We start from the raw sequence: 12,543 nt of genomic DNA, 5'->3' as shown, positions 1-12,543 counted from the left end.
ATTTGGGTAGCTCAGTTTGCTGAATGGCTAGTTTGCAACGCACCATGACACCAGCTGCACAGGTTCAAATCCCACTCTGGCTAGTGTCGCCATGAACACCTTGTGCTTCTCAAGTTCACCTGAGCTGTGATGACCTTCAACTACCACCCCATTGTCTCCGTGTCCCAAGAACCATGATGTAGAGCTGCTGGTGTTGGACTGGGATGGACAAAGTCAGAAGTCACACGACACCAGTATATAGAGGTAAAAACAATGACTGCAGATGCTGGAAACCAGACTCCAGACTCCAGGAAGCCTTTATTCCTGATGAAGGGCTTTTGCTGCTCGTTGGATGCTGCCTGGACTGCTGTGCTCTTCCAGCACCACTGATCCGGACACCAGTATATAGTCCAGCAGCTTTATTTGAAATCACAAGTTCTTGGAGTGCTGCTCCTTTGTCAGGTGCATGACATCCTGCAGACCCTCTGGAACAGAGATAAGGAGAAACTTCTTCAGCCACAGAATTCATTGCCACAGAAGGCTGAGGAGGCCAGGTCATTGAGTATAGTTAAAACAGAGATAGATAAGTTCTTGATTGTCAAAGGGATCATAAGTTATGAGGAGAAAGCAGGAAAACAGGGTTGAAAAACTTATCAGCCATGATTGAATGGCAGAGAAGACAGAATGGGCCGAATGGCCTAATTTCTGCTCCTGGGTCTAATGGTCTTACGGCAGGTAGTGGGATTTGAATTCAATTAAAAAATGGGAATTAAGACTTTAATGCTGACCATGAAAACATTTTTGGGGAAAAACTCATCTGCTCAAAAATGTCCATGAGGGCATCAATGTCTGGCCTCCATATGACGCCAGACCGAGAGCAATGTGGCTGAACCCTAACTGCCCCCTGGATAATAAATATTGCCCCGTGGAGAATAAATACTGCCCTGGCCAGCCACACCTACATCTCGTGAATTAATTTAAAAAGTGACCTTTCTGTTGTTTAATTCTATCCTTCTGCTTACGAACTCCAGTGTTTGATTTACACTATTAGCAATAAAACATTAAACAAATAACTTTTATCAACCTCTCACACTACCTTCGTAATTTATAAATTTATGTCTACAGTTCAATTGCACATTAATATTTCATGTCTCTTTTCTTATTGGAAAGACCACATTTTTCATGACCAGTTTTAGTGGGTTAATCATTAACTTCACACACTTGCTTTATTTCCCATTGTCCCCTTAACATTCCAGAAAACTGGACCAAACTCAGACTCTTCCTGATTGACTGCCCCCATGGCCCAGGCTGGGAGACTCTATTTGAATTTATAGGTGATCCAGTTCCCCCTGGTCCTATCAGAGCCAAGCTGATTAAACAATGATGAAGATTTAATGGTGTCATTCACACTGGACAGTCAGCCAATGTATATTTGGGGGAGGTGATGGCGAGTGGTATTAATGCTGAACTGTTGATCCAACGATCCTGGTAATGCTCTCCGGCCCTGGGATTGAACCCCACAATGGTAGATGGCGGAATTTGAAATCAATAAAAAATATCTGGAATTATGGGTCTAATAATGACCATGAATCTACTGTCAATTGTTGGAAAAACTCATCGAGTTCATTAATGTCCTTTTAGGGAAGGAAACTGCCATCCTTACCTGGTCTGGCCTCCATGTGACTCCAGACACACTGCAATGTGGTTGACTCCCCTCTGGGCAACTAGCGATGGACAATAAATGCTGGCCTATCTAGTGTCGTCCTCATCTCATGAATGAATAAATGAAGGAATAAACTCTGGCTTAGAGCAGAGGAGATGGAGGTTGGGACATCATTCAGATATATAAAATTATGAGGGCACAGAGAGTCGACAGGAAGAATTTTTTTCCTGAACTGAATGTGGGCATAGATTTAAAGTAAGGGACAGAGGGTTTTGAGGAGATATGTGAAATGCCTTTCAGGGTGGTGGGGATCTGAAACTCACTGCCTGTAAGTGTGGGAGAGTGGTAGCACCCTCATCACATTGAAGAAGTGTTTAGATATGCAGTTGTGATCCAAGGAATGCAAGGTTATAGGCCACCTGCTGGAAAATTGGTTAGGTGGGTGCCTTTGACAAGTGCAGATGCAATGGGTCGAAGGGTCTGTATCTTAGCTGTGGGTTACACCCATGCAGCCGAGTGGAGGGTATTCCTGACTTGTGCCTTGTAGATTTTGGGGTGTCAGGACGTGAGTTACTTGTCGCAGGTTTCCCAGCCTCTGATCTACTCTTGCTGCCACTGTATTTATGTGCAAAATTCCTACAGTCATAAAATGAACAGTTAATGCTGATGAATCATATTGTGTTTTATTGGGTCATTCTGCACATATTGTGATTTGAGTTCTGCCTCACAGTTAATCTCTCTGTAATCTTTCATTTCCGATGGACATTTCTTTGATATAAGTGTGTTTTGTCAAATTAGTCTCTGCTAATTCAGCACTGTTTTGCCAGTTTTATAACCCTACACCAGTTTGGAACTGCAGCCTGAAGGGCTTAACTGTTGGAGTGCTGATAGTTTTCAGAAAACCCTTCCTCTGTCCTCTAATTGTTTATTTTTTGCAGGAAGGAGCAATTTTTAAAAATCTGTTCCACTAGTCAGAAGTTCAGAGTTGTAAAAATGAATGCTGAGATCCTGGACAACAGGGTCCAAGCTCAGTAATGTCCAGTTCAACAAACACACTGGATAGAGAGCTTAGTGCGTCAGGGACATGCAACAAGACATGAAAAGATATTTTACACAATCAGAACATTATTATCTACCCATCGTCTTGCTGAACTTCTCTATGCACTTGGGATACTTCATTTGATCCAAGTTTATTGTTCTCTGTAATTGTCTGACCTGGTAACTTATTAAATGATTCATTTGCCTCCATGTGGTTCATTGCTTCACTATCTCCTCAATTTCTAAACATGCTGCAGTTTGAACTTTGCACTGTGATCAATAATTTGCCTGAATCAGTTTTTGCTAATGCTCTGCATAACTCTGAGGTAATTAGAGAAGTTGCCTTTGCCATTCCAATTCCTTAATCTTTGCTTTTGATTTAAAGTCATGGCCAATTTCATACCTTACTTCTCCACTCTCTGAAAAACATTAAGGTCCTTCTTTTGTTCAGTCTAAAACTGTTCTCTCGATATCAAAAATATAATGACAACAAATATACCACTGCAGCAATTAAACCTTATAATTAAATAGCACTGTACAGTAATTATCCCCATGTATAAGTATACCTATACAACAAAAATACAAACTCATAATCTGCAGCACTGCCTATGTTCCTGCTTAGGCAAGTTTGGTTGGATTTGTTATTGTTACTTAGCACTGTGCTGCCAGTCTTATATGTTTATCAAATTCACCCTGGATCCTTTCCAGATCTTTAGATTAGATCCCCCACTGTATGGAAACAGGTCCTTCGGCCCAACAACTCCACACCGATCCTTCGAAAAGCAACCCACCCAGACCCATTCCCCTACCCTATATTTACCCCTGACTAATGCACCTATGGGCAATTTAGCATGGCTAATTCACCTGACTGGCACATCTTGGTGACTGTGGGAGGAAACTGGAGCACCTGGAGGAAACCCACGCAGACACAGGGAGAATGTGCAAACTCCACACAGAGAGTCACCTGAGGCGAGAATCGAACCTGGATCCCTGGCGTTGTAAGGCAGCAGTATGAACCACTGAGTGACTGAGCCACCATGCCAGACCCTTTGCAGCAACGTACCTTCAGTTTCTTCAGTTGATTCTTTTGCTGTCCTGTTAATCATTTTGAACACCTATTTATCATGAGCTAAAAGATTCCTATTTGAGAAATTTATGGATTCTCTTTGATTGGTCTGGAAATGTGTGCATTCACTTCCGTGTCAAGTAATGAGTTGCCGGCAATTTTAGAGTCTAGCTGTGTGTAACTATCAACAGCCTCCAGCATCACCTTTTCAACATTGACAGATGGTGGAAACAGAACGTACTGCATGTTTATCTTCCTGAAGCCTCAGTATGAAATGCCAAGGTAATATCATGATTACTGACTGTTTTGAGAAATGACAACATTGATCAAATTGCTGTATTTACCTTCAATACTTGCCTGGCAACCAATGTTGCTATATTGCATCTATCCCTGCAACAGATCTCAACACACCATCTCCTGATGTTCAATGGGCAGCGTAACATAAAGAACTATTGACATTGAGAGTAATATGATAGATAACTCCTGGATGAAAAGGTGAAAGAAAGGAAACTGAAGTTTCTATTTATAAATAAGAAAAACAATTCAGAAACTCCATGGGGTCCTGAGAAAATTGGACACCAAGACTCTAATGGAGATTGTCTAATCAGAAAGCATGGTCAAAGATGTGGAATTCTGGACTAACTTCAAAGAGGAAAACATTTAGGGCGAAGGTGACAGGGAATTAAATGTCAAACGGTGAAGTTACCCTCAGTGGGCTGCAGTGAGGCCAGGGAGGAGATTAAGCATGGGCTCAAAGGTTTAAGGAGGTTACAGAGAAAAATAGGTCTCAGACGGAATTAGGAACACAGATAAAAACGTCAAATTTAAGGTGTTGCAAAGTCTGGTATCTAATGTGTGTCTTCAAAATTTGGGAATGGAATGAACAGTATTTGGTGCAAAGTATAGGATAGAGAGCAAAATTCTAGACAGGTTATGGTTTCAGAATGAAAGGTTAGTAAGGAGTTTGGAGAAGGGGGGAGAGGCATGTTCGAGAATGACTGTGGCTGAGACACTGAGCCAGGAGCAGAACAGAGAGATTTCACACAGATAAAGGGACAGCCAAGATGGTACCATTTGTTCCAGAAGGGGAATGTTGTGTCCACAGGGGTCAACACTGGGGCTTCTGCTGTTTATATAGATTATTTAGACTTGAATGATAGGAGGGCTGATCAGTAAATTGGATAATACCAAAATCGGTGAGGTTGTAATTAGTGAGGAGGGTAGCTTTAGATTACAGTTGAACATAAACTGACTGGTCAGATCGGCTGTTCAGTGGCGAGTGGAATTCAATCTGGTTACATGGGCAGGACAAACAAAGTAGGAAATATGGGATGAACACAAGGACCTGGGAAGCACTGAGGACCAGAGGGATCTTGGTGTGCATGGACACCAGTTCCTTACGGTATCTGAAAGGTGGACAAAGTGGTTAAGAAGGCATATTGGATACTTGCCTTTGGTAAGCGAGGCATCAAGTTGAAGAGTAGGAGGTGGTGCTGAAATTGTATTAAATGGTGGTTCTGGAATCCACACATTATCAAAGTAATGAGATAGCACTGGACAGAGTGCAGAGGAGATTCACCAGGATGTTGCCCAGCTGGGAGGGTTTTAGTTACAAAGAGAGATTGGACAGACTGGGGCTGTTTTCCCAGGAGACTGAGAGGGGACATGACTGAAATGTATAAAATTGTAAGGAGCATAGATACGGTAGACAGGAAAAAACTTTTCTCTTGGTGGAGGGGTCAATGACCAAAGAACAGAGGAGATATGAATAGTATTTTCAACCAGAGTGCGGTGGGAATCTGGAACTCACTGCCTGTGAGTGTGGGAGAGGCAGGAATTGAAGAAGGATTTTGATGTTGTGATGTCAAGGTATACAAGGCTATGGGACAAGTGCTGGGGAATAGGGTTAGAATAGTTAGGTGGTTGCTTTTGGCTGGTACAGCGTCAATGGGCTGAGGGGCCTTTTTCTGTGGGGGAGATGTTTATGACTCTATAACTGACAATTGGATTAGATTAAATTCCCTACAGTGTGGAAACAGGCCCTTCGGCCCAACCAATCCACACTCACCCAGACCCATTTCCCTCTGACTAATGCACCTAACACTACGGGCAATTTAGCACAGACAATTCACCTGACCCGCACAGCTTTGGATTGTGGGAGGAAACCAGAGCACGCGGAGGAAACCCACGCAGACACGGGGAGAATGTGCAAACTCCACACAGACAGTTGCCCAGGGCAGGAATTGAACCTGGGACCCAGGTGCTGTGAGGATTCTGAATTCTAATTTTAGTAAATAACTTGCTGTTATTTCCAATCCACCAGTTACTGAGATCGTGTTGCACTTGAATAAAATTCTGCTTTTGCGTTGGGAGTGAAAATTGAGTCCTTTTGTTTTGTACAAAGTGTAAGTGTGCTCATCGAACAAGTAGATAGCAGCATTAGAAATCATTGGAGACTGAGCTGAAACTCACAACTAAATGATTGAAATAAGATTTTGATTTAATTGAATTCATTTTCACTAAAAAAGAATCAAAGATAAAAAGCTTAAACCACATTCCATATATAAATAACCTTTGATCTTCTGTGACAGTTTTTAATTCTGAACTCAATAATTCTGAAAGTCATTCTCATGCGAGGCACTGTACTGATCCTTTGCTTGTCGTCCAAATATCTAAGCAACCAGCAGGGACAACAATGAATTTGATTAGTCTAGAGTTGTACTATGAGCAGAAACCTGCTCCGGCTTGCTTTAGAAGAAACATAACTTCAACAAAAGGACAATGTCAGATTTCACATTCCCCACAGAATTATTCCAGCCAGTTTCTTTTGTCTTTCTTGAGTGGGTATTCTGTACACACCACTTCTTACTTTCTGTCATTAATTAATTAATCTTTGATTTGTGATTAGTGTTTGAAATGTGGTGTACTTCAGGAAAAATGCAGCTTCCCTTCAGAGTTAGTCACTGTCTGCTGGATGTTAGATCAAACGATTTTTACAGGATTATTCAGGCTGTGACTGAAAACATGTGCAAGTTCACGAACCTCCTGTCCATTTAGAGAATTCAGGTTCGTTGATGTTTTCTTTGATTTTGTTAAAATATTCTGAATCACTTTACTGTGAAAACTGGTGTGATTTAGACGGTAGTGTTCAATAAAATATCCAACGCTTACTTTGTCGAACAGTAACAGCTGTATGTACTGACAATGGCAGTTTGTTTACAACTCGACAGTCACTGAAAGACCAGCTTCACAGACAGAATGTCAAGAAAACTACACTGGCACAGTATTCGGCTTTTTTCAAGGTTAATATTCAGACTAAACTTTGGGCACAGCATTAATATCAGCATGGCGATGGTTTAAGGGGCCGTTATTCTGCCAGGAATTTGCTAAATCTTCAGTAATTAAATCAAAGTAAGTCAACAGTATTTTATCTTGGTCTTTGATCATGTTCTTTCCCATGACCCATTGCTTTTGTCTGAGTTTGGATGGTTCTGAAAGTGAAGTGAAACAGCCTGAGAGTTGGCAGCAATCCAGGTACACATGTCAATCCATCTCAGCATCACTGATATCCAAGTAGACCCCAGTCACTTTGTTGCTGAACAGACAGGTCCACAGAGAACGCAAAAGGCTTAAGGACAGCAGAAATGTATTGCTAAATGCAGGTAGTTCTCCAATAACAGATTGGTTACATTGCAGCAAAATCTGCAAAATGCTTCCCCAAAATGATGGAACATTTGGGACAAGTGGGGCTGGGGGCAGAGCAACAAAAAATATCACTCATGATCGCTCAAAATCACCCAAAAGCCGAACACAAAGTACAGCACAGCTTGAATGAAGGTTTAAATCATATTTATTAATGAAACAAAAATAAATTTAACAGATTACATTGAAACAATATTGTTTAGGCAGGGATAGAGGGTCAGGTGCAGTTGTGGATAGCTGTGTTTGGTTATCTTCTGACTGTTTGTTGGGGATTGGTTTTGATTGTGTGAGATGCAGATACAAGAACAAACTCGAAAAGCAAATGGCATGTATAAGAGTAATGTGTTGCAGGAATTAGACAAGAATATCCTTGTTTCAAAGGGACAGCACTGAACATTCATTAGTTTAATGTTTTTGAGATGGAGCTGCTCAATCTACAGCATTGTACCCCTCACCTGCTCTGACGACAGCTGACATCAGCACATGTGCAGAACCACATGGAAACTTTGGCACATGTGCAGCACAAAGCCTGAGCAATATGCGCTGCTGGAATTGTACTATTGTGAAGAGTTGTGCGTTCGCAGAAATACCTAGTTCTCCAGTGACATTATGGCCAAATCGCACTGCTGAAACATGCTTTATACAAGCACTACCTGTACTTTCATAATTAGGAATTTGCAAAGAACATGGCATTCCATCTGGTACAGTCAATTCCCTTGTAACGCAGTACTTCCATTCTCATGTAATCCCATGTTATAAGAAAATTGCAGCACTAGTTAAACTAATGGGGCCGGAAACATTTTATAACCAATACATGTTTTAAAACTTCACGCTTTGGAAACAGTGTTCCCAATCCATTAGTCATGTTACTGTGAAATCATGTTAACGTTATGTGAGTTCGAGAAGAACGGCCTGTAGTCAGCTTTCAGTGTACAGTTCTTTAACTATGGTCAGACTGGAATACCCCCAGGAAGAACAGGTTTGATTCACCTTCCTTACGCAACAACACTGTAATATAACAGCCCTCACTAACAGCTTTAGGTTCATCTTCCTTGGCCACTTATCATCATAGTAGTGTACAACATGGAAACAGACCCTTTTATCCAACTCATTCATATGACCAGATATTCTAAATTAATCTAGTCCCATTTGCCAGCACTTGGCCTACATTCCTCTTAACTCTTCCTATTCATATCTCCATCCAAATACATAGAACAGAGAACAACGCAGCACAGTACAGGCCCTTCAGCCCTCGATGTTGTGCCAACCTTTTATCCTACTCCAAGATCCAACTAACCTACATACCCTTCATTGTACTATCTTCCATGTACCTATCCACGAGTCAATTAAACGTACCAAATGTCTATGACTCTACTCCCACTGCTGGCAGTGCATTCTGCACATCCACCACTCTCTGTGTAAATTAAATCTCTGACATCATCCCTAAACCTTCCTCCAATCACCTTAAAATTACATCCCCTTGTGATAAATATTTCCACCCTGGGAAAAAGTTTCTGGCTATCCACTCTATCTCTCATCATCTTGTACACTTCTATCAAGTCACCTCTCATCCTTCTTCACTCCAGTGAGAAAAGTCCTAGCTCCCTCAACCTTTCTTCATAAGATACACCCTCCAGTCCAGGCAGTATCCTGGTAAATCTCCCCTGCACCCTCTCTAAAGCTCCTACATCTTCCCTACAATGAGGTGACCAGAACTGAACACAATATTCCAAGTGTGGTCTAACCAGGGCTTTAAAGATCTGCAGCATAACCTCGCAGCTCTTAAATAAATCTCCCTGTTAATGAAAGCCAACATACCATACGCCTTCTTAATACCCTATCAACCTAGGAGGCAACTTTGATATATCTATGGACATGGACCTTAAGATCCCTCTGTTCCTCCACACTGCCAAGAATCCTGTCTTTAACCCTGTATTCTACATTCAAATTTGACCTTCCAAAATGAATCACTTCACACTTTTCCAGGTTGAACTCCATCTGCCGTTTATCAGCCTGGTTCTACATCATGTCAATGTCCAGTTGCAAACTACAACAGCCCTCCTCACTATCTACCACTCCACCAACCTTTGTGTCATCAGCAAACTTACTAACCCTCCCTTCCACTTCCTCATCCAAGTCATTTATAAAAATCACAAAAAGCAGAGGTCCCAGAAACGATGCCTGAGGAAAACCATTGATCACCGAGCTCCAGGCTGTATATGAATGTATATGAATACATTCCATATACCATCACCCTCTGTCTTCCATGGACCAGCCAGTTCTGTATCCAGACAGACAGATGTCCCTGTATGTCATGCCCCCTTACTTTCTAAATGAGCCTACTATGGGGAACCATATCAAAAGCCTTGCTAAAATCCTCGTACATCACATCATTGTACTACCTTCATCAATGTGTTTTTTCACATCCTCAAAGAATTCAATAAGACTTGTGAGGCATGACTTGTCCTTTGCTGAAAATGTGTTGCTGGAAAAGCGCAGCAGGTCAGGCAGCATCCCAGGAGCAGGAGAATCAACATTTCGGGCATGAGCCCTTCTTCAGGCATGAGGAGAATATGCCAAGCAGGCTAAGATAAAAGGTAGGGAGGAGGGACTTGGGGGAGTGGCATTGGAAATGCGATAGGTGGAAGGAGGTCAAGGTGAGGGTGATAGACCGGAGTGGGGGTGGGGCGGAGAGGTCAGGAAGAAGATTGCAGGTTACAAAGCCATGCTGACTATCTCTAATCAAACCCTGGTTTTCCAAGTAATCATAAATATCAGAATGTCACTCAGAATTCTCTCCAATAATTTGCCCACAACTGATGTAAGACTGCCTGGTCTGTAATTTCCAGGGTATTCCTTACTCCCTTTCTTAAACAAGAGAATAACATTTGCCACGCTGCAATTATCTGGCATTACCCCAGTGGACAGTGAGGATGCAAAGGTCATTGCCAAAGGCGCAGCATTCTCTTCCCTTGTTCCTGAATTACCCTAGGCTATATCCCATCTGGCCCAGGGGATTTATCTATCCTTATGTTTTTCAAAATTTTCAGCATATTCTCCTTCCTAACATCAATCTGTTCCAGCATATCAGGCTGTTTCACGCTGTCCTCAGAATCGACAAGGTCCCTCTCAGTAGTGATTACTGAAGCAAAGTATTCATTAAGGACCTCCCCACCTCCTCCAACTCCAGGTGCAAGTTCCCTCCACTATCCCTGATCAGCCCTACCCTCACGCCTGCCATCGTCTTGTTCCTCACGTTAATGTAGAACACCTTGGGTTTTCCTTAATCCTACCCACTAATGCCTTTTCATGCCCCTTCTAGCTCTCCTGAGTCCATTCTTCAGTTCCTTCCTGGCTGCCTTGTAATCCTCTAGCGTCCTGTCTGGTCATTGCCTCCTCCACCTTAAGTAAGCTTCCTTTTTCCTCTTGACTAGATGTTCCACATCCCTTGTCAACTTACCATCCCTTCCTTGCCTCAGTGGAACAAACCTGTCTAGCACCATCAGCAAGTGCTCCCTAAACAACCTCCACATTTCTGTCATGTATTTTCCTGAGACCATCTGTTCTCAATTTAGATGCCTCAGGTCCTGCCTAATAGCGTTGCAATTCCCTCTCCCCCAATTAAATATTTTCCCATACCATCTGCTCCTATCCCCCTCCATGAGTATAGTAAGGGTCAGAGAGTTGTGATCACTATCGTCGAAATGCTCTCCCACCAAGAGATTTGACATCTAGTATGGTTCATTGTCAAGTACGAAGTCCAATATGGCCTCTCCTCCAGTCAGCCTATTGACATAGTGTGTCAGGAGCCCTTCCTGACAAAAACTGCTCCATTTAAACTATTTGAACTCAGGAGATTCCAATCAAAATTAGGGAAGTCGAAGTCACCCATGACAACAACCCTGTTACTTCTGCACCTTTTCAAAATCTGCCTCCCAATTTGCTCCTCCATGTATCTGTTGCGATTGGGGGCGGGTCTGTAAAAAACAAACTCCCAATAAAGTGACTGCTCCTTTCCTGTTTCTGACTTCCACCCATTCTGACTTGGTATGCCTTTTAAATGTTGTAATTGTACCAGCCTCCACCACATCCTCTGGCAGATCAAACAACAACCCTCATTAACAGGATTAGGTTCACCTCTCTTGGCCACTTCAAATGTGAAATTCTTACAGTAAGACCTATTGCTTGTCAGTTGGGTTTTCTGTATCTCACTAACTCACAGAATCACTGCATCGGTACAACACTGAGGACACATCAAGAAAAGCAGGGTCCCAACACTGACCCCTGGTGAACTCCAATACAAACTTACCTTCGACCTGAAGTGCACCCATTGACCATCACTCCTTGTTTTCTGCCACTCTGCCAAATTCTGAAGTATGTTGCTCCTGCCCTTCTAAGCCATGAGCTCAACGTTGCTCACAAGTCTGTATCAAATGCCTTTTAGAAATCTGTGTACACCACACCAACAAAATTCCCAACAACTGTCTATCTAATATCTTCTCAAAAAAATACAAATTAGTCAAATATGTTTTTTTCCAAATAAATCTATTCTGGTGTTCTTTAGTTAACCTGCATTTATCCCTGCAATGTTATCCCATGTTATTTCTTCATACCAAAGCTAAACTAGACTGAAGTGGTTTGGTATAACTCCATACCCTTTGCTGTAATATTCGCAATTCTATGTAAAGTACAGTAAATATTGAAGTAAAGGCGTTTGGCATATTAACAGCGAATTACTGAGATAGGAAGAAGGTTACCTCACTGTACAACAGGATCTTGATCTGATGTACTAAGGGGCTGAGGAATGCAAATGGAGTTTAATTTAGATAAATGCGAGTTGCTGCATTTTGGAAAAGCGAATCTCAGCAGGACTTATACACTTAATGGTAAGGTCCTAGGGAGTGTTGCTGAACAAAGAGACCTTGGAGTGCAGGTTCATAGCTCCTTGAAAGTGGAGTTGCAGGTAGATAAGATAGTGAAGAAGGCGTTTGGTATGCTTTCCTTTATTGGGAAGTCATGTTGGAGGTGTCAGGCCACTTTTGGAATACTGTGTACAATTCTGGTCTCCCTGCTTTAGGAAGGATGTTGTGAAACT

Source organism: Hemiscyllium ocellatum, chromosome 37 (genome assembly GCF_020745735.1).
Source record: "Hemiscyllium ocellatum isolate sHemOce1 chromosome 37, sHemOce1.pat.X.cur, whole genome shotgun sequence".
Lineage (NCBI taxonomy): Eukaryota > Metazoa > Chordata > Chondrichthyes > Orectolobiformes > Hemiscylliidae > Hemiscyllium > Hemiscyllium ocellatum.
Note: the sequence above shows the minus strand (reverse complement) of the source record.